Source organism: Macaca nemestrina, chromosome 15, assembly GCF_043159975.1.
Source record: "Macaca nemestrina isolate mMacNem1 chromosome 15, mMacNem.hap1, whole genome shotgun sequence".
In the NCBI taxonomy this organism is placed as follows: Eukaryota; Metazoa; Chordata; class Mammalia; order Primates; family Cercopithecidae; genus Macaca; species Macaca nemestrina.
In genome coordinates, this window is record NC_092139.1 from 111,386,570 (window position 1) to 111,409,573 (window position 23,004).

At 43.5% G+C, this 23,004-nt stretch overlaps 1 protein-coding gene and 1 long non-coding RNA gene across 12 annotated transcripts in view; one reads left to right on the top strand and one right to left on the bottom strand.

The window, feature by feature from the left end:
• The window catches only part of LOC105464318 (EF-hand calcium binding domain 6), a 308,413-nt gene that overhangs the window by 125,048 nt on the left and 160,361 nt on the right, over window positions 1-23,004 (bottom strand). The window lies entirely within an intron of this gene.
• On the top strand, window positions 1,036-22,763 carry LOC139358750 (uncharacterized). Its single transcript, XR_011614198.1, has 3 exons — window positions 1,036-1,259; window positions 21,172-21,249; window positions 22,627-22,763. It is a non-coding gene; the product is annotated as an uncharacterized lncRNA (long non-coding RNA).

The following is a 23,004-nucleotide window of genomic DNA, read 5'->3' on the forward strand; positions in this document are numbered from 1 at the left end:
CTCCCCACCTCCCCCATCCCAGGGATACCTCATCTTCCAGTTCCTCCCCTACCTATGAACCACCTGCCACCACAGAGCTGTGTCATCCAGAATGCAGGCATGATCTGAAAGTTCCAGTCATGAAGGTTATCTGATCACATGCAAAGCAGGTACTAAGGAGAAGAGTACTATGGCTAAAAAAGAATATGACATTTTCAAAATAGGTCTAATTTGTATTTGAACGGAAAATTCAAATTCTTTTGGCAAATGCTTCCTACCATCATCAGACACACGTCTGACTGTCCATGTGGCCCCAGCAAGACAGAATCTTCAAAGCTGATGCAAACTGGGGTCACAGGCAATTGTGATGTCATGGTCATGTGCGCAGGCCGCAGGATATTGGGCTCAGGATGCTGTTGCCAGCTATGAGTGCAGATAAATAATGGGGTTTCCTTTTCAAGTCTTCACCAACAGGAATACTGTGAAGAATGCCATGAATGGTCACAGGGCGCAGGGCATCTCAGATAAGAAGCCCCTTGCAGGAAAACACCGACAGCCACCGTGTGCCTGATTACAGGTACACTTCTCAAGCACAGAGCCCACCATCAACAGCATACTGCCAAAAGCCAGAGCTGGCTTCTGAGCCACAAACCCTCCTTCCTGGCTCCAGATAGGAACGGAAGCTTCCCAAGGATCGCCACGAAAGAGCCACGATTGAGGAGCTACCAGGGGCCACCCCAGGACCGAATGACTTCCATCCCTCATTTAAACCTTGCAACAATGCCTCAACAGAAGTATGACCAACTCCATGTTCTAAATGAGGAGATTAAAGTTTAAGAAGGCGAAATAAGCCAACTGCTTTCTAGGAAGACACAAGTGGTAAGAAGTAGAGCAAAGATTTGAACACGAGTCGGTCGGACTCCACGGGACAACATTGTCTTGTAGACTCAGCACTGGACAAGACAAGAGAGTGTCAGGTTCAACCTTGTCCTTTACTGATGAGAAACCCAAAGCTCAGAGATGCAAGCTCCTGCCTCATGTTCATGTGTGAGCAGTAAGGAGCCACTCACATGACTCTGTTGGGTGTGCTGCTGCCCAGGGAAGCCTGGGAGCCAAGGACTGCAACCTGGCTCTGACAGCCGAGGCTGAAGTGCAGCTGAGGCTCTGGCTGTACAAACAGCATATGACGCTGCTTCCTTTTGCACAGGATCCTCACCCTGGGAGACGCGTTGCTCCACATCAGATGACCAGCCTGGCACCGTCCACAGAGGACACACTAGGTTTGTTTCTTCACCAACTGTTGTGTGCCATGTGTTTGAAACAGGTCTACAGCAGGGATAGGGTGTCTATGAGTCAGCAACTACACAACAAACAAGCTGAAATTCAGTGGCTTACAACAAAATAAGCATTTGTTCTTGTACTTGCAGGTCCGCGGGTCAAGTGTGGGTTGGCTGATGTGAGATGGGTGTGGCTGGGTTTCTTTTTGCTTTCTTTTCTTTTCTTTTCTTTTCTTTTTTTTTTTTTGAGACAGAGTCTTGCTCTGTTGCCCAGGCGGGAGTGCAGTGGTGTGATCTCGGCTCACTGCAACCTCCGCCTCCCAGGTTCAAGCAATTCTGCTGCCTAACCCTCTTGAGCAGCTGGAAGTACAGGTGCCCGCCACCACACCCGGCTAATTTTTGCATTTTTAGTAAAGACACGGCTTCACCATGTTGGTCAGGCTGGTCTTGAACTCCTGACCTCAAGTGATCCACCCGCCTCGGCCTCCCAAATTGCTGTGATTACAGGCATGGCTGCGTGCGGGTTGACTGGGCTTGGCTCCCGAATGCAGGCTGGATTTGGACCCGCTTTATGTAGATTCATTCTGGGGACCAAACGGAAGGGACAGAGCTGCCCTAGGCAAGCTCTTCGAGCAGCAGACGATGGGTGCACAGGCTTAGCATGTTCCAGGTCAAGGAAAGCCATATATTAGTGGTGAGGGAAACACACGCCATCCACTTAGGGGTAAATGATGGGGAACAGGGAGGGAGGGGGTAACAGTGGTAAGATGAGCTCTGTGGCCCTTTCCAGCTCTGATCTATGGGATTCTGTTTACTTTGGTAAAATGCTATGACCGTTAGAAACATGCCATGATCACAATTTAAATCACTCCCATAAATCTAGACATTTCTAGTCCCTAGACTAAATCTTCTATCTGGTCCCCACATTAATTCTATTTGATCCATAGTGGATGGGACTGCACCACACTTCCAAAAACAATCCTTCCTCCAACCTTAGTGCCTGACTCTAGACCTTCAGCACAGACTGATGGTTTGCTAACGACAATCACAAAGTCGAAAAATGTTCATGTTTTCTTTTCTTCTTTGCTGCTGGCGTGATCATGACAATGAAAATGATGACGATGATAAATTGGTTTGGTTTGTTTTTGTTTTTTAACTATATTATCCCCATGAAAACTACAAGACTAGAATTGTGTTTAGATGGCACAGAATGACATAATGCTGAACCTAAGTGCAAGCTTCAAAAACTGAGACTGAAAGATGAGGCGACATGACCGCCTTTCAATGTCAAGGGCAATTCCAGGCATAACTAATGCATTGACTAGACATGTCCATTTTAGAAGCAAAGATCCAGAACCCAGCTTGGGTCTACATACACATGTAAAATCTCAGCATGTTCTACGGGCAGAACTTCACTGACAGATTTTGAACATGGCAGTTCGGTACTTCACTGACAGATTTTGAACATGCCAGATAAAAGCAGACAAGTCATTCCTACTTCAACTTCAGAGGAGGCTGTTCTCAGGTCCTGGAGATCAGATCTGTCATTCAAAGGGCAAGTGGGAAGAAGCTCAAAGCTCAGGACAAACGGGCACAACAGGAAAAGCTGATGCTTAGCAGCCACCTCCCCTGCGGAATCCCAAGGCTCTCTGTCACTCAGCCTCTGCACGCCTTTATGTTCTCTCTTGCTGATTTCAAGAGCAGATACATTTCTAACATATAAATGTAATGTAAGTCCAGTTATGATTCCAATAATGCATCTGGGGGGTAATTGAATAAAATGATTTTAAAGTCTATACAGTAACATATAAACCTGGCCTGAGAATAGCCAAGAAAATACAAAAAGGAAGAACATTGAGAAAAGAACTGTTTTACTAAATTAAAGAACCATATTGCACTTACACAGAAAGAGATGTATAAATCAGTGGGATGAAAATTTTCGGATGTAGACCCTAGTATAATGAGAATGTCATAAATGACAAACGTAATAGTCTAATTCAGTAAGAAAATACAGAAGAGCCTCATCTTATATCATACATAAAAATTAATTCCACATGGATTAAGCATCTACATTTAAAAATAAAAATAAATTCTCACGATAAAACAATGGGAAAGAGGAGCTCAGGCTAACTAAAATCAAAGACATGCAAATTCAAATAATGACTATAATTCTGACTGGTATGTTAGCATATATTAAACATTTTTATTATACCCAAAGTTGGCAAACATTGGGAAATTAGTAACTACCAAACGCTTGTGGTAGGAATGAATTTGATAGAATCATTGGAAATGTAATATGGCAATATGCATTAAACATTTAACTGTGCATATTCTTTTGACCTAGAAATTTCACTTATTCTATAAGCAAGAAATTACAATAATTTCAATACATGTTCATCAATTGTAACAAATGTACCACTCTGGTGAGAGGTGTTGTTAGTGGGGGAGGCTGTGCACGTGGGGACAAGGGTATATGGGAACTTTGCAGTTTCCACTAAATCTCGCTATAAACCTAAAACTGCTCTAAAAACATTCTATAAAAAACCAAACAAAATTCTTGTAAGAAAGTCTAGGAGATTGAGGTGGGGGTGGGGGTGGGGGATGAAGGAATAACACCTTATTAACCACGGCTACAAACCTAGAATTTATTTAGGAAAAAAAAAGACAATAGATATATTTGGTTGTATAAAAACTTCAAACATTTTAATGGCAAAATATGGAACTACAACAAAACAAAAAGACAAATGATATATTTGGAAAATATGTTTGTATTGCAGAAGACAAAGAGCTGATAAATTATTAATTAATTCTGCAGATGTTTTGAGCATCTCTATGACAGGTACTGTCCAGGAACTAGGAATACAACAGTGAACAAAACAGCCAAGCCCTAGCCCTCAGGTGCCAGGCCCTATTTTGAGGGTTATACATTGTTGTCAGTTGAACTGTATACCCCAAAAGATAAAACAAGGTCTCAATCCTGGTTCCAGTGAATGTAACCTTTAATGGAGCTGGGATCTTTTCAGATGGAATCAAGTTAAGATGAAATTGTGCTGGATGAGAATAGTTCCTCACCCAATGACTGGTGTCCTTAGAACAAGAGGGAAATTTGGACAGAGGCAAACAGAGAGAACATGATGTGAAGACATGCAGACAAAGAAGAAAGAGATCAAAGAGGCCATGTGGAGCCAGAGGCAGAGGCTGGAGTAACGCAGCTACAAGCCGCGGGATGCCGGATGGCAGGCAGCCACTGGGAGCTGGGAGAAACAATGAAGGATGCTCCCCAGAGCCAGTGGATGGGAGCATGGCTCTGCTGACACCTTGATTCCAAACTTCTGGCTTCGAGAACTGTGAAAGAATATATTTTTACTATTTTAAGCTACCCAGTATATGGTAATTTGTTACAACTGCCCTAGGAAACTATTAGTTTCCCTAACGGTAACCCTAACCCTATTAGGAAACTATTAGCTTCCTAAGACTGTCGTAACAAATATATGTTGTAATAAATATATATATATATAAACAAATATAAATATACATCATATGTGTGTGTATATATCCATATATAGATAGATATGTATGTATCTCCTCATTTAATCCTTCTAACAATCCAATGATATAGCTACTACTATTATTTCCATTTTAGGAATAAGGAAGCTGAGGCTGAGGGGTGTGCTCACAGGCACACAGTTATCAAGAAGCAGAGCTGAGCTATTCACAATAGCAAAGGTGTGGAATCAACTTAGGTGCCCATCAGTGGTGGACTGGATTAAGAAAATGTGGTACATACACATCGTGGAATACTACACAGCCATAAAAAATAATGAAATCATGTCCTTTGCACAACATGAATGCAGCTGGAGGCCATTATCCTAAGAGAATTGATACAGGAACAGAAAACCAAATACTGTATGTTCTCACTGGTAAGTGGGAGCTAAGTGTTGAGTACACAGACATAGTGATGGGAATAGCAGATAATGCGGACTACTAAAGTGGGGAGGGAGAAAGTGGGGTGTGGGCTGAAAAACCACCTGCTGGGTACTATGCTCACTACTTGGCTGGTGGGATTATTCACGCCCCAAACTTCAGCATTCTGAAAAATACCCACGTAACAAACCAGCAAGTGTATTCCTTGAATCTAAATTTAAATGTTGAAAGTATTGTAAATAATAATAATAAGGAAGAAGAATCAGAGCTGAGATTTGAACCCTGGCAGCCTGGCTCCAGAGTCAACATTTTTAGCCATAATGTGATACTTTATCAAATAGATTCATGCATTTGAAAAATACTTATTGAGCACTTATGATGTGCTAGGCACTGATTTAGATGCTAGAGATAGGGCAGAGGATGAGAAAGACAAAGCTCCCCATCCCCGCCAAGCTTACATGTTAGTGAGGAGTGACTTGTGACTACAGGGGAAAGAGTGTCCTCAGGAGAGAACCAGGCTTGAGTTGGTGCCAACGAGCCAATGCCCAGAGAAGAGCTTTGGGAGCTGGGAGAATAGAAGTCGGGGTCAGATTAAGAGGGATACAGAGCCCCAGGGGGAAAAAAAGTCCCCAGGCTGAGAACCCAGAAGGTGAGGGAGGAACTGGGAGTCCTGGGATTCTTGTGAGAGCATAGATAAATAATGATGTCCATCAAAAACAAATAGCTTTTATAAGTTGACAAGAGGGCAAAGGATGTAAATAGGAAACTCAAAGAAGAACAAATCACAGTGGCAAATAATAATAATAATAAATTTGCTAGTCAGGAAAATAAAAGCAAATTAAAGTTTAAATGAGTTACCATTTTAAAACCATCAGATCAGCAAAAATTTAAAAAGCTATAATGCCTATTGCTTATAAAGGTCCAGAGAAAAAGATACTGTCATACACAGCCACTAGAAATGTGAAACGTTACAGGGTTTTTACAAAAACAAATAGAAAGCATGTTAAAAAATGTTTAAAAAAAAAATCTTAAACCAAGATTTTTTTGGTCCTACTCTTGGCATCCATTCCATACAAATAAAAGCATCAGTAGGTAAGGACACATAAAGAAAGATTGTTTAAAGAGGAAAAAATATTAAAAATAAAAGAAATGAATGCCCATCAAAAAAGAATGGCTAATGTTCTGCTTGTTGGAATATCTTGCAGATTTATGCTTCCACTAAGAACAAATGAAAAAGATGTAAAAAAAATGCATCAAAACATCTGTTTGAAGCATAAGAGAGCTGCTGAGGCAACCAGGACCCAAAGGAACAAAAATCTGAGAGAAGGGGGAAGCTGGAGGAGAGTGAGCCATTTGCTCATTCTGGGAGCCAGGCAAGGAGCTCAGGACTGGGGCAGATGGCCCAGGCAGACAGAGAAACAAGTAAGGTATATGAGGAGCTCATGAAACTGCAGAGAACAAAATGAGAGACCCAAATGACTGGATTCCTAGCAAGAACGAAAAAGAAGAAACATGCCCAATACTCTACCCCTTTTCCTCTCAAAGTATTTGCTGAGTTCTTAAGCTGTGTTGGGCAGAAGACTAAGAAGGCAGGAAGCCTCTGAGAAGCAAAAGAGATTTTTTGGTCACCTTGTGGTCCTGAGGAAACAAGGACTGGAGTTCAGGACCTCCTAGAGGGGAAGGGGCAGGGCTCAGAGAATAACCCAGTGATATGGTTTGGCCATGTCCCCACCCAAATCTCATCTTGAATTCCCATGTGTTTTGGGAGGCACCTGGTGGGAGGTAATTAAATCATGGGGGCAAGTCTTTCCCGTGCTGTTCTCATGATAGTGAATAGGTCTCAAGAGATCTGATGGTTTTAAAAAGAGGCATTCCCCTGCACAAGCTCTCTCATTTTTTGCTTGCCGCCATCCATGTAAGATGTGACTTGCTCCTCCTTGCCTTCCGCCATGATTGTGTGGCTTTACTAGCCACGTGTAACTATAAGTTCAGTTAAACTTCTTTGTTTTGTAAATTGCTCAGTCTTAGGTATGTTTTTATCAGCAGCATGAAAATGGACTAATAAAGTAAAATTGGTACCAGTAGAGTGAGGCATTGCTGAAAAGATACCTGAAAATGTGCAAGAGACTTTGGAACTGGGTAACAGGCAGAGGCTGAAATAGTTTGGAGGGCTCAGAAGAAGACAGAAAAATGTAGGAAAATTTGGAAATTCCTAGAGACTTGTTGAATGGCTTTGACAAAAATGCTAATAGTGATATGAAAAATAAGGTCCAGGTTGGGGTAGTCTCAGATGGAGATGAGAAACTTGTTGGGAACTGGAGCAAGGGTGACTCTTGTTACATTTTAGCAAAAAGACTGGTGGCATTTTGCCTCTGCCCTCAAGATTTGTGGAAGTTTGAACTTGAGAGTGATGATGTAGGGTATCTGTCAGAAGAAATTTCTATGCAGCAAAGCATTCAAGAGGTGACTTGGGTGCTGTTAAAATAATTCAGTTTCATAAGGGAAGCAGAGCATAAAACTTCAGAAAATTTGCAGCCTGACATGCAATAGAAAAGAAAATCCCATTTTCTGAGCAGAAGTTCAAGCCAGCGGCAGAAATTTGCAGAAGTAACAAGGAGGTGAATATTAATCCCCAAGACAATGGGGAAAATGTCTCCAGGGCATATCAGAGGCCTTCACAGCAGCCCCTCCCATCACAGGCCTGGAGGTCTAGGAGGAAAAAGTGGTTTCATGGGCTGGGCCCAGGGTCCCTGTGCTGTGTGCAGCCGAGGGACTTGGTGCCCTGCATCCCAGCAGTTCTAGTCATGGCTGAAAGGGGCCAATTTCGAGCTTGGGCTGTAGCTTCAGAGGGTAAAAGCCTCAAGCCTTGGCAGTTTCCACATGGTGTCGAGCCTGTGAGTGCACAGAAGAATTGAAGTTTGGGAACCTCTGCCTAGATTTCAGAAGATCTATGGAAACACCTGGATGTCTAGGCAGAAGTTTGCTGCAGGAGTGGGGCTCTCATGGAGAACCTCTGCTCTGCCCCCACACAGAGTCCCTACTGGGGCACTGCCTAGTGGAGGTGTGAGAAGAAGGCCACAGTCCTCTAGACCCCAGAATGGTAGATCCACTGAAAGCTTGCACCATGCTCCTGGAAAAGCTGCAGACACTCAGTATCAGCCCATGAAAGCAGCCTGGAGGGAGGCTGTATCCTGCAGAGCCACAGGGACAGAGCTGCCCAAGACCATGGGAACCCACTTCTTCCATGGGAATTCACACATCAGTGTGACCTGGATGTGAGACATGGAGTCAAAGGAGATCATTTTGGAGCTTTAAGATTTGACTGCCCCACTGGATTTCAGACTTGCATGGGGCCTGTAGCCCGTTTGTTTTGGCCAATTTCTCCCATTTTGAATGGCTGTGTTTAGCCAATGCCTGTACCCCATTGTATCTAGGAAGCAACTAACTTGCTTTTGATTTTACAGGCTCATAGGTAGAAGGGACTTGCCTTGTCTTGGATGAGACTTTGGACTATGGACTTTTGAGTTAATGCTGAAATGAGTTAAGACTTTGGGGGATTGTTGGGAAGGCATGATTGGTTTGGAAATGTGAGGACATGAGATTTGGAAGAGGTCAGAGGCAGAATGATATGGTTTGGCTGTGTCCCCACCCAAATCTCATCTTGAATTCCCATGTGCTTTGGGAAGGACCTGGTGGGAGGTAATTCAATCACGGGTGCAAGTCTTTCCTGTGCTGTTCTCTTGACAGTGAATAAGTCACATGAGATCTGATGGTTTTAAAAGGAGGCATTCTCCTGCACAAGCTCTCTCATTTTTTGCCTGCCACCATCCACGTAAGATGTGACTTCTTCCTCCTTGTCTTCCGCCATGATTGTGAGGCTTCCCCAGCCACGTGAAACTGTAAGTCCAATTAAGCCTCTTTCTTTTGTAAATTGTTCAGTCTCGGGTATGTCTTCATCAGCAGCGTGAAAATGGACTAATACACCCAGGCTCTGAGTTAGAACTTTTGAAGTTTTATGCCCTAGGAGCAGGAGTAGTTAAAAAAACAAATGCTAACAGCCTTGCCAAAATTCAATCCAGCCTCAAATCCACCAGTCCCTTACTGGACAAAGGTTATCAGTCCCCACTCTATCTGCCTAGCAAAGCAGAGGGTGACCTATTATCCAGAGCCTCTTAATTTTCTTAATAAATACTATCTAATATTCAATAAAAATCTACCTGGCATTCCAAGAGACAGAACCATATGACCCAATATCCAGAAAGAAAAAAACAGACAATAGAAACAGATCTACATGTGATCCAGATATTGGAAATACTGGAAAAAAAGGCTATGACTATGTTTAAGAGAATACAGGAGTATATTGAGACAAAAAAGAAAAAACACAGATATGAAATATGTTAAAAATAACTTAACGAATATCCATCCCACCACTGAAAAATATAACACTAAAATTAAGAACTCTGAGTACAATTAACCACAGATTGAAAAACGTAGAACATGGGATTAACAAACTGGAAGGCAGACCAATGGGAAATACTGGGACTGAAGCACTGAAAGAAAAAGGATGGAAACTACACAAAAGAGTGAGAGAGGCACGAGGGATCCTGGAAAGGTCTGACATAAACGACTGGACTCCAGGGAGGGAGGAGAGAATGGGCATAAGCAACAGAAGAGGAGGCAATGGCTGAGAATGTTTCACAACTAAAAAAACACATTAACCTACAGATACAAGAAGAACCGCAAACTCCAGCAGGATTCACACAAAGAAAGCTGCACTGAGACTCATCCTAATACAACTGCTGAAATCCAAAGACACAGGAAAATCTTAAGAGCTGCTAGAGAAAAAAAAAGACACATTATACCCAATAAGATATATGGTTGATTTATCAACAAAACTGATAGAAGACATAGACCTTGGAATGGTATCTTTAAAGTGACAGAAGAAAATGATTGCCAATCTAGAATGTTTTTCCCAGCTAAAATACTTTTTAAAATAAGGGTGGACTTTTGCTTTCAGCTCTGACATGTAAACAGCTTGGAAGTCATCACTCCCATCCTTAAAACAAGAAAAAGACAAACTGCAAATTAATGACATTTCATAGAACCATCAGAGAAACATAAAATCTGAAGAGAGAAATGAAGACAGAGAATCACAGCCATGATCAGCTTACCTGGAGCAGAAGCCACTGAGACCAGAAACTGGTAGGGATACCTAAGTGGTAATTTTGACAAACTGCTGGAGGCTGAGTGTGAGGTCGCTTGAGAGGGGGAGATTTCTAGCAGCCTTGTCTTTGGAGAAGGGGGCAAGGGGAGGGCACACTTTCATGAACTTTCAGGCCAGGAGTCCCACCAGGTTCTCAAGGCAAATATCCCCAAAAAATCCCCTTGTGTTTCAAACTCAGGCAAATTAAATCCAAAATATGTAGAAGTAAGTAGAAATACAGAAATAATAAAGATAAGAGTAAAAATCAGTGAAGTAGAATATAGGCAAACAATGGAGGAAATCAACGACACCACAGCTTGTTTTAGAAAAAGATAAATCAAAGTAATAAACCTCTAGCTAGACAAGTCAAGAAACAAAGAGAAAATATTTTAAAATTACCAATCAGAAGTGGGAAAGGGAAAAATCATTAAGGATCTTAAAGGATAATGAGGCATGAGTCCATACTAATATGAACAAATGGTTGAATAAGTTAGTAAGTGGAAGAAAAGAGACAAATCTCCCATGCAAAAGGATTCCAAAGAACACCTGTTGTTGTGGCTTGAAAGACCTGGATCATCATAACACCCCACTCCTTCCCTGAGGGCTGTGCATCATGGGTTTCTCCAAAGAAGAAAGTCTTTCCAATATAGAAGAGAGAGGGGAGAAAAAGAGTAACTTGACAGTAGTGAAACCTCTGCCAGGTGACAAAGTCAGGTGACACACCTCAGCCAGTGACAGGGTCAGCGCCAACAGTGATGAGTTGTATTAATAGCAGGAGCCCTTGACAAGATGTGATGAGAAGGGCACCCCGCCTCTGTGGTCTTCCTTCCAAAAACACATTACCCAGTCTAATCATGAGAAAAATATCACACAAATCCCAACTGAGGGATGGTCTACAAAATATCTGACCAGTAATCCTCAAACTGTCGAGGCCATCAAAAACAAGGCAAGTCTAGGAAACTCTCACAGCCAAGGGGAGCCTCAGGAGACGTGAAGACTCAATAGAATGTGACGCCCTAGATACGATCCTAGACAGGAAAAGGACATGAGGGGAAGAGGTAAGGAAACGTGAAGAAACCAGGGACACTTGGAGAGTTAGTTGCCAGTACATTTGCATTAAAAGTACAAAAGGGAGGTCTTTAGGCAGAATGTAAAAATGAGTCCAGGTGCAAACACAAAATATGAGATGGAAAGAAGAGCAGCAAGAGTAAATATATAGATTCATTTGACAAATTATTTACCATATGAAATAATAATAATGCCTCATGGGATTTAAAATACATATAAGGCCAGGTGTGGTGGCTCACGCCTGTAATCTCAGCACTTCAGGAGGCTGAGCCAGGCGGATCGCCTGAGATCAGGAGTTCGAGATCAGCCTGGCCAACACAGTGAAGCTCTACTAAAAATACAAAAATACAAAAAATTAGCCAGGCGTGGTGGTGGGCACCTGGAATCCCAGTTACTCAGGAGGCTGAGGCAGGAGAATCGCTTGAACCTGGGCGGCGGAGGTTGCAGTGAGCTGAGATTGCGCCGCTGCACTCCAGCCCGGGCAACAGAGCAAGACTCTGTCTCAAAAGTAAATAAATAAATAAAATACATGTAAAATTAAAATGCAAAACAACTATCACACAAAAGAGAAGAGGGGCTAAAGGGAGTATGTTAAAAATCTAGCATTGTTAGGGAAGTGGCGAACAAGGATTTATATTTGACAACAGTAACATAGGCTGCGTGTCACAGTCTCTCATGCAGCTTCTGTGAGACTAATATAAGAATGAAACAACTCATAAAATAATAGAGAGGAAAATGAAATAACGCAACAGAGTGAGACCCTGTCTCAAAAAAAAAAAAAAGTTGGATAATCCTAAAAGAAGGCAACAAAGGACAGAAAAAGAAACATGAGACAGCCAGGTCAAATAGAAAAAAATCTTAAAACATTACAATGATATAAAGCCAACTATATAGATAATTAAATACGTGTAGAATGGACTGAATACTTCAAGTGCAAGACTCAGACTATCACACTGTATTTTTTTTCACTGGCTATATGCTGCCCACAAGAGACTTATTCTCAATAAGTAACCAGATAGTTTGAAAGCAAAAGGATAGAAAAGGATATGCCATGTGAACACTCATTGGAAGAAAGCCAAAGTGACTACATTATTACCAGACAGCATAGGCCTGAAGGTAAATGGCATAATGATAAAGGAAACAATTCATGGAAAGTCTTAGCAATTCTAAATTTATTTGTACCCAGTAATTAGCTTCTAAGTGAATAATTCAACAGTCAACAGAATGAAGAAATAAATAAAAGATCTCACTAGACAAACCTACAATCAGATGGAAGACCTCAACACACTTCACTCATCAGTTAACAGAGGGAGCCCACAAAAATGTGGTAAGGGGCTGGGTGCGGTGGTGCACTCCTGTAATCCCAGCACTTTGGGAGGCCGAGGTGGGTGGATCACCTGAGGTCAGGAGTTTGATACCGGCCTGACCAACATGGTGAAACCCCGTCTCTACAAAAACACAAAATTAGCTGCGCTTGGTGGCGCATGCCTGTAATCCCAGCTACTCGGAGGCTGAGGCAGGAGAATTACTTGAACCCAGGAGGCGGAAGTTTGTAGTGAGCCGAGATCGCGGCCATTGCACTCCAGCCTGGGCAACAAGAGCAAAACTCCGTCTGAAAAAAAAAAGAAAAGAAAATTTTTAAAAAATATGGTAATGATATAGAAGTTCTGAAGAACACAATTAATAAAATGAACCCAATTGACATACTGTTATGGACCACATAATGGCATTTTGGTCAGCAGTGGACCATATACTACAGTGATGCCATAAGATTATATCATATTTGTTCTGTACCTTTTCTATGTTTAGATACACAAATACTCATTGTATTGCAATGGCCTACACTGTGCAGTACAATACCATGCTGTACAGATTTGTAGCCTGAGAGTAATAGGTTATACCACACAGCTTAGGTGTGTAGGAGGTCATATCACCTAGGTTTGTTGTAACTACACTCTAGGATATCTGCACAACAACCAAATCACCTAACAATGTGTTTTTCAGAATGTATCCCTGTCATTAAGCTGCATATGATTGAATGTAGGAAACTGAGCCTCCAGTGGCAGAGAACATACATTCTTTTCCAATGTTTATGAAACATTTCTCAAAATTGATGGCTAGGCGCGGTGGCTCACACCTGTAATCCTGGTACTTTGGGAGGAGGAGGCAGGTGGATCTCTTGAGCCCAGGAGTTCAAGACCAGCCTGGGCAACATGGGGAAACCCTGTTTCTACAAAAAAACACAAAAATGAGCCAGGTGTGGTGGTATGCACCTGCAGTCTCAGCTACTCAGGCAGCTGAGGTGGGAGGATCGCTTGAGCCCCAGAGGTAGAGGCTGTAGTGACTTGTGATGGCACCGCTGCACTCCAGTCTGGACGACAGAGAGAGAGACCCTGTCCTCCCATCCCCCAAAATGATTATACATGTTAGGTCATGACCACACCTTAGCATATTTCAAAGGATAGACTGAAGTCATTTAGACTTTAGAATCTATTCTCTGATCACAATGGAATCAACTTTAAAATCAATCATTTAAAAAAATATATAAAATCCCAACTGTTTTGGAAATTAAATACATTTTAAAAATAAACCATTGGAAAAAGAAAACAATCACAAGAACAATTATAAAACATTTTGAATGAAATGATATTGAAAAGGCAGTATACCAAAACCTATATTAATGTGGCTAAACCTGTTCAAACACTTACAGGGAAATAGAGAGCCACGACTTCATACACTAGAGAAATAAAGGCTGAAAATCATGGTCTAAATTTCTAATTTTCAAGAAATTAGAAAAAGAACAGCAAGCTAAACTCAAATTAAGTAGACGGAAGAAAATAACCAATATAACAGCAAAATAAATGAAAGGTAAAACGCATATACAACAGAAAAAAATAACAACACAAATAAAGTTGTGATTTTGAAAAGACTAACAAAACTGACAGACCTCGACATCTGCCTCTGGATAGGATAGCACAATTTATAGCAAGCAAACATTCCCAATTAAAACAACCAGAAAAGCCCATCCGGGCATAGCTGGATGCCAAGAGAATCTGGCCGTGGCCTCGGCGGAAGGGCATTACCGGAGGATGGAGGAATAAGTAATGACTTCTGAAGGTTGTGTGGGGCTTGGACTGACGAAACTGAAGATATGAGGGACCTCCAACACAAAGCTGGTCATCCCCTTAAAATATCCACAGAATTAGGAGGCTGTTTGGAACAGGAAGCTCAAGAACTAAACCCATTCACTCCTCCCCACACACACACCAGCTGCCCTTGCTAATGTAAGGCTGCCACCGGTTTCTCTAGGTGTTTCCTAAGCCCCTGAACGAGGATGGAGAACCGTTGCTCCGTGTGCTGAATCTGATTAGGCCTCACAGCAAGCCTCAGGAACTCCTGCTGGGCCGACAGCAGCCAAAATGCCGTGATGTCAGAGGCCCTTGCCTGCGGTGCCCCTAATCCAGCACATGTGGGAGAAAACTCCGTAAGGATTTCTTGTGCACTCTCTCTGGGTCTCTGGCGCTGTGTGGGTGTATCTGTGACTCTTACTGTTTCTCCCTCTTATTATTCCCTTATTTTTGTGTTTTTTCCCCCTCACATAACTGATGTGATACATAACAAAGAGCTTTTAAAATAGCTGTTTCTGTTTCATTTACCAGAGTTGTATGTTCCTAATAAAAGACTTACAACCAGAGGAATACAAATATTTAATATTTGACTTAAAAAAAAATCTAATTCAGCTGGGCATGGCGGCTCACACCTGTAATCCCAGCACTTTCAGAGGCTGAGGTGGGTGGATCACTTGGGCCCAGGTGTTTGTGACCAGCCTGGGCAATATAGTGAGACCTCATCTCTACAAATAAATGTAAAAATTATCCAGGTGTGGTGGTGCATGCCTGTGGTCCCAGCTCTTCAGGAGGCTGAGGCGGCAGGATTGCTTGAGCCTGGAAGGTCGAGGCTGCAGTGAGCCCTGATCATGCCAGTGCATTCCAGCCTGGGTGACAGGGTGATACTCTGTCTCAAAAATAAATAAATAAATAAATAAATAAATAAATAAATAAATAAATCTAATTCACTCCGTTACCATAATCATTTAGTTTGCTTATCCCACTGAGAGCTATGAGATGACCAACAGTGTTCATGGGGCTTGTTTTAGATTAGGGTCTGTGTCCCCGAGGTGGGAAAGAATATGTGTGAGGAATTCATGGTAGTGGGTGAAGAGCAGACAAATTCTCTGGATATATGAGTTTCAACAGCAGCCGAAGGGAGGAAGTGCTCTGCACAGAGGAGGGAAAGCACATCTCGGGCTAAGCCGGGTGAGATGTCCCTGCCTCAGAGCAGGCACAGGAGAAAGGAGCTGAAATCTGGGACACAGGGTTGGGCTGTTCCAGACTCCGGCTCCCTACTGCATGTCTCAGGGGCCTTAAGCCAGCTTGCTGATGAGCTCTGCAGTTCCACGTCTGTCTCCAGAGGCCAAGATGGGGTCTCCAGAGGTGGTACTAAGAACAACAGTGAGCTGAACAATGTCCAATATGTTCACAGAGAATGAAGAAATCAGACACAGCCAATTACAAGAAGCTGGGATGATAAAGCTGCCCTCAAATTCCTGATAGATTGTATAGCTCAATTAGTCTAATGACTCAATTAGACTAATCTTAGCTCATGTGTCCTTGGGCATTTTGTCATCTTATGTTCCCCGTGGGCCACTGGCCCAAAGCAACAAAATCATTTCCCCTGGTGTCAGAAACTGCACCTTCCACTACATCCCTATTCCCCATGTGCCTGGTGCCATGCTAAGTGTACAACAGGCACCCTCAAAATGCCTACTGAGAGAAAGGGTGGCAGACAGTCACATTTGCCTACCTGATATGTATTTTCTCCTTCTCCCATAGGAACACAACCTTGCTTTTTCCATACTAATACACCCAGCCCCCAATTTTTGTATATAGATACAAAATAAGTATACATATTTATGTATTTATAAAATTATATATTTATAATTTTATATATATATATATATATATATATATATTTGCAACCCTCCTTATAGATCGGTATGGCCACATAACACAGTCTTGGTCAATAAAATGTGAGTGGAAACTTCTGGGAGGAGTATCTAAGAAAGAACTTTTTAAAAAGGAAGAGCTGGCTGGCTCAAGCACCTTGCCCTTCACGCCTCCCCATCTTTGTGCCCGAGACATCTGGAGTGGCTGGTGCTCTGGCAGCTAGCCTGCATGCATGAAGATGTACCTGGAGCTGTGGAAAGCTAAAAGCAACCAGGGTGTCTGATGACATGCTGCACTGGCCCTGTAGCAGCAATATCTGGACTCCTGTTCTCAGAGACAAAAATAACCACCTCTCTTATTTAAACCACTGTTTTGTGGGCTTTCTGCTAATTCAGCATATGAAGAAAAGGGAGAGGGGAAGAGAAACGATTCAGAGAAAGAATATAAAGCCTCCAGATCACCCTAAAGTTTTTTGCTGACTTCACCAGTTCTTGACTTGCTATTTACATAAAATGACACTTAAAAATCTACAAGAGTCCACTGGGCACAGTGGCTCACATCTGTAACCCCAGCACTTTGGGAAGCCAATATAGGAGGATCTCTTGAGCCCAGGAATTCAAGAGTGGCTGGGGCAACATAGTGAGACCTCATCTTTACAATAATTTTTTAAAAAATTATTCAGGCCTGGTGGCATGCACTTGTCGTTCCAGTTACTTGGGAGGCTGAAGTGGGAGGATCACTTCAGCCTAGGAGATTGAGGCTACCATGAGCATGATCACACCATTGCACTCCAGCCTGGGTGACAAAGTGAGATCCTGCCTCTAAATAAATAAATAAATAAATAAATAAATAAAACGCAAAAGTCAAAGAGGGCCATTTTCTTTGGTGGAGAAGTTCAGAACATTGTTATGTTAAGTGTCAAAGGACAGACCATGAGTTGAATGGTCAGAGCAACAAACGGAGGCAGGATTTCCTGGGAGAGGGAATCTGCATCACAGGGTTGCTGTGAGAAATGCTTCCAACTACCCAGAACAGGTCTAGACAGTTCCAGAAAGAATAGCGCCCTTCTCCTTCCCCTCCTCACAGTAGACATCACACATCCAACCATGGAAAAATGCCATTCATACCAATGAATGGCATTCATTCACCCTGAGTGAGTTCTGCCTCCGCCAGGAGGCATGCATCCATTCAGCATGCTGTCCGGTAATTCACATGAATCAGAAGCTCTGCTATGTCTTATATTAAACAGAAAAGAGGGGAGAAGACAAATTCTTATTGATAGTTAATAAATATAGTTGATAGAGTTGGCTGGGCACGGTGGCATGCCTGTAATCCCAGCACTCTGGGAGGCCACGGCGGGTGGATCACCTGAGGTCAGGAGTTCAAGACCAGCCTGACCAATATGGTGAAAGCCAGTCTCTACTAAAAATACAAAAATTAGCCAGGCGTGGTTAGCCAATATGGTGAAAACCTGTCTCTACTAAAAATATAAAAATTAGCCAGGTGCCTGTAGCCCCAGCTATTCAGGAGGCTGAGAGAGAAGAATTGCTTGAACCCTGGAGGCAGAGGTTGCAGTGAGCCGAGATCGCGCCACTGCACTCCAGTCTGGGTGACAGAGTGAGACTCCATCTCAAAATAATAATAATAATAATAATAATTTATAGAGTAGACAAAATATTTCTGGCCACAGTGGTAAGGACTTATGACAGTGATCTCAGCAGCAACAATGCAGGGACTTGGATCTGGGGACCCACAGGGCCCCACCCACCTGCAGACTCTATTTCTGCCATTCTCCCTCATTGATCTGGGGTAGGCAGCCACCCTCTGCCATGGCACAGGGAAGGAGATGGCTGGTGGGAATAAATTAGCACTTCTAATTTACACTATGAGGTTACCAGCCCACATCTAAATGCAGCCTCTGTTTAAATGATGAACAACAACACGCATGCTCAGGCAAGAAACCTGAAGTTTGTGTCATAGACCTTCACTCCCACTTCCCCAGGGACAAACCTTCACAACCATTTGGTATACTAATTGGGGTTACACACAAGATGTGGGGGAAGAAGAAGGCAAGAATACTGTATATCCGTGACCAAAAGGACAGGAAGAATTAAAAAGCATTGTTATTAAAAGTAATGCCCTTCTCACTAAACTCTGAGGCCAGATACTACCTTGAAACACATGGCCGTCAATTACTCAGCAAACCCAGTCTACCCAGCAAGCCAGAATTATGCCAGAATTACACCTGGTAAGCCTCTACTACATGCAGCAAGCCTGCGGTACATCCTGCAAGCCTCTTCACATCCAGCAAGCCTATCTCACACCTGCCAGGCCCACATTACACCCAGCAAGGGTCTGAGTCTGACACAGACAGACAAGAATTCAAGTCCAAGTTCTTGAACAGCTTAACACCTGAACAACACTGAGCCAGTATCACAGGTCCTAAGCTTTGGTCTCCTTGTTTGTGAAATGTGTATACTCTATGCCTACAGGCTTCCTGTGAGGAGAAGAAATAACATAAGTAAAGCAAATTCCACATGCCTGAATATTGGAGGGGCTCAGTCCATGGTAGGCGCAGCTATCACATCACCATCATCATTATCATTCCAGCAGTGACGATCGTCATCATCGTAATTACTATTGCTATTATTGCCATTACAAAACTACTATTGTCCATTATACTTAAAGCTCTCTTGAGAAGTCAAGTTCAAAGGCTTCCACACCACTGAAATTCAACATTCCCAAGCCTTTGTCATCTGGAAGCCTCATATACGGTCTAACCTAAATCCTTTCTTTCTACTGTATAAGCCCATGATATTTCTAGCTTTGATTTCATCAGTAATAGAAGAAAGCCGTTTACCCTGATCTATAAACAATCTCTGCCAGTAATCATGACAATTTATATTTACATAATGCTTTATAGCTTATGAAGTTCAAACCCAGGCCCACAGAAGTCTGACTGTTGAAAATCACCCCACCGTTCTTGATCTTTAAAGATGGTCACAAGAGGACTTTCCCAAAGGTTAAACCAAACAAATCACTAGGAGGAAAACCAGTGCAACCTGATCTCGCTGTGTTCACAGCAAATTGATTGTTACTTTTCATGATAAAACACAACATAGCAGTTTGTTAAGGACTGAATGTTTGTGTCTCCCCCAGATTCATATGTTTAGACGCTAACTTCCAACGTGAATGGGATTAGAGCCCATATCAAAGAGATCCCAGAGAGCTCTCTTGCCCTCTTGCTGCCATGAGAAGTCTGCAGTGTACCACCCAGAAGAGGGCCGTTGCCAGAGCCCCAGCATGCTGGCACCTGAGCCTCGACTTCCAGCCTCCGGAATTGTGAGAGAGAAATTTCCATCATCTGCAAGCCACTGAGTCCAGGGTACTTTGTTAAAGCTGCCCAAACTGACTACGGCAAAGTCCTTGTTGGGTTTCTACTTTTCCTTTCTCTTCCCTGTGGACATGTCTTCAGGCAGCAGGGAGGTCTCTGAGAAGCCTGCAGATAGGCAAGAGAAAGGGGTAGGAACATGCTGGTTGCCGCCATAGAGCCCGCAGCAGGGCAGCTGTTCAGTGAGTTGACCTTTGGGGTCGGCTAGCACCCAGAGTAATTCACGGAGCAGAGAAGAGCATGGGGGTTGGAGGCCACTGGCCCAGACAGGTGTAGGAACCAGCTTCACATCCGGGAATGCCCACGTCCATCAGTCCTCAGGGTGGCATTCATTTAGGACTGCACTGGGGATGCCAGGTACTCTTCACATTCATTCATTCAATACATGCTCGCTGGGCCCTACTAGGCGCAAAGCACATGGGGAGCATCACTACACAAAAGAGATCAAATGTCCACCTTTGGAGGATATTTTATAATAGGGGAGGGCAAGCAAACAGACAGAATGCAGAAACAAATGAAAGACGTGGTGAGTGCCGTGCAACACACAACACAGGTGCTGTGGACAGGAAGCAGGATGGAGGAGGTGAAGGCGAGGAGGGTGGGCTGTATTTGCAATGGGAATGTCAGGGTCACCTTGGTGGAGGAAGAGCAGTTGAACAGAGACTTGAAGGAGGCGAGGGGAGAGCCATGCAGTTACCCAAGGAGCCAGGATCCTGGTAAAGGGCATGGCCGGTGCTGAGGAAGAGCCAGCCTATGTCTGAGGGGAGAGGACGCTGATGTGGCTGGAGTTTCTTGAGCAAGGGGAGGGTGACCAGAGCTGAGGTCAGGGAGACAGATGGACCACGCAGGGTTTCCTAGGCCAGTCTCGGGCCCTGGTTTGTGTTTGAGGAGCCCTCGGTGGGCTCCAGTGAGGGGTCGCTCTGGCTGCTGGGTTGATAATGAATTGTGGCATGGCCATGGTGGAAGCAGGGAGGCAGTGAAGGGGCTGCTGTGATAATCACATGGGAGATGCTGGGGGAAGAAGTGGAGTGGGGTCATCTATTCTGGAACTATCTGGAAGGGAGCCAACAGGCTTTGTTGGTGAACTGGATGTGGATACAAGAGGAAGAAGAGACTCAGTAAAGATGACTAGATTTTAGGACTGAGCAACTGGGGAAAAAAAGGTTGTTGTTTTTGACTGAGAGTAGGAAGGATGTAGGCAGAGCAGCCCCTCTTTGGCTGTGCCCACATGGAGAAGGCAGGTAGGCAGGTAGGTGCATGAGACTGACATTCAGGAGTTGCTCTGGGACATGAACTCAGGAGATGCTGGTTTATTAACGGCAGGTACAACCGGAAGCCAGAAGAACCTGCAACTGAGCTGATGACCCAAAGTTGTTCTCAGGTGACAGAAGGATGGGCCAGGTAAGAAGCTGCTGTTGGACTCAGGTCATGGGTGTTAGTCCCTGCCTTCCCACCATCTACTGACACTTCTCTAAGATAGTCACTTTCCACTCTGAAAAACCAGGGGCAGACTAGGGATTCTTAGTTTCCTGTGAATTTGTGAACTGAGTTTAAGAATCAAGAATGCAGAGCATTGTGAGAGTTCAAGATCATTATGCATTATGGGCAAGGACCCGTGCCACATAGCTCAGGATGAAATACAGTCGAGGACAAAGGGCCCCACATAGGCAGGGATGGAGGGAGTCAGATTGGCCCTTATTCAGTTTTCAGCCCCTGAAATTCAGCTCCACGGCTACCACTCACTCCATCGAAACTGCTCTCACCAAAATCATCAATGACTGGTTACCGGCCACCTGGTCCCCAAGCCAGAAATCTGGGAATGTCTTTAAACATTTCCTCTCCCTTATTCCCTTCTTTTTTTTTTTTTTTTTTTTTTTTTTTGAGACTGAGTAGTCCTGCTCTGTCACCTATGGCGTGATCTCAGCTCAATGCAACTTCCACCTCCTGGGTTCCAGCAATTCTTCTGCCTCAGCCTCCCGAGTAGCTGGGATTACAGGCACGTACCACCATATCCGGCTAATTTTTGTATTTTTAGTAGAGATTGGGTTTTGCCAAGTTGACCAGACTGGTCTTAAACTACTGACCTCAAGTGATCCACCTGCCTCGGCCTCCCAAAGTTCTGGGATTACAGGCGTGAGCCACCGCACCTGGCCTATTCCCTTATGTCTTATGCCGTATCCCTCATTTCCTATCCTCAACCCCTTATTCCTGAGTCTTTCTTGAATCTGTTCTCCTGGCTCTTCCCATATGCTCAGACAACAAAAGACCCTCCACGTCTTGTCTTGTTCTGGCTGAGGAGGGGAGAGGGTCTAGACTATTTCAATAGTACCTATGCCATTTCTGTGCCTGTAGCCCTGCTCCCTCCTCCAGTCCATGCTCCTCCGTGATGCTGCATTCTGGAGGCTTAGAAATAAGATCCATAAAGAGCCCATTCCTATGCCCGGCAGTGGGGCAGACACCGGATAAAGGGGCCACTAATGTAATTATTCTCTTCTTGGAAATATATTTCATTGCCTTCTTCTAAATTTGTCCACATGGACACTGCTACATATTAACTGAAATGCTTTCCTTAAAAATAGCTGAGGATGATTAGCTAGAGGGATCGTAATAGGAATTTTAAGCAATCATTTAAATTAATTCCTGAGAAGTCTATGCAGAACCCTTCAAGCTGAGCCCTTTCTGGCAGAAACTCACCAGTTCCCATAAGCACATGCAAATCAGCACTCTGAGTTTCCCATATTTCACTGCCAGATTGTTTTTTTTTTTTTTTCATTCTAGAGGAACAAACCACAGCTCTGTGACTGGGAACTCTCCACTGGCAGGCGGGGGCCAGAGTGGCTTTGTACTCCCACCCGCAGGCTGCCCCATGATGCCCAGTGCCAGGCATGGAGCAGAGAGCCAAACCACGTCAATAAATGCTTCCGATATGTAAAAGTGTAAATATCAAAGGCTGGCCACATCCATATTGAAAGTATTCTCTAAGAAATGTGCCAATGACAATTTTTTGGCCAAAAAAGAAAAAATCCTTTTAAATTGTTGAAAGATGCCTAGAAATGGATCTGCTGCATCCTGGGATAAGCCATTGTCCTTTAAAGTATGTTAGTATAAGAAAACAACTGAACTTTTGCAGGAAGGAAACGAAGAGAAATCCATTCT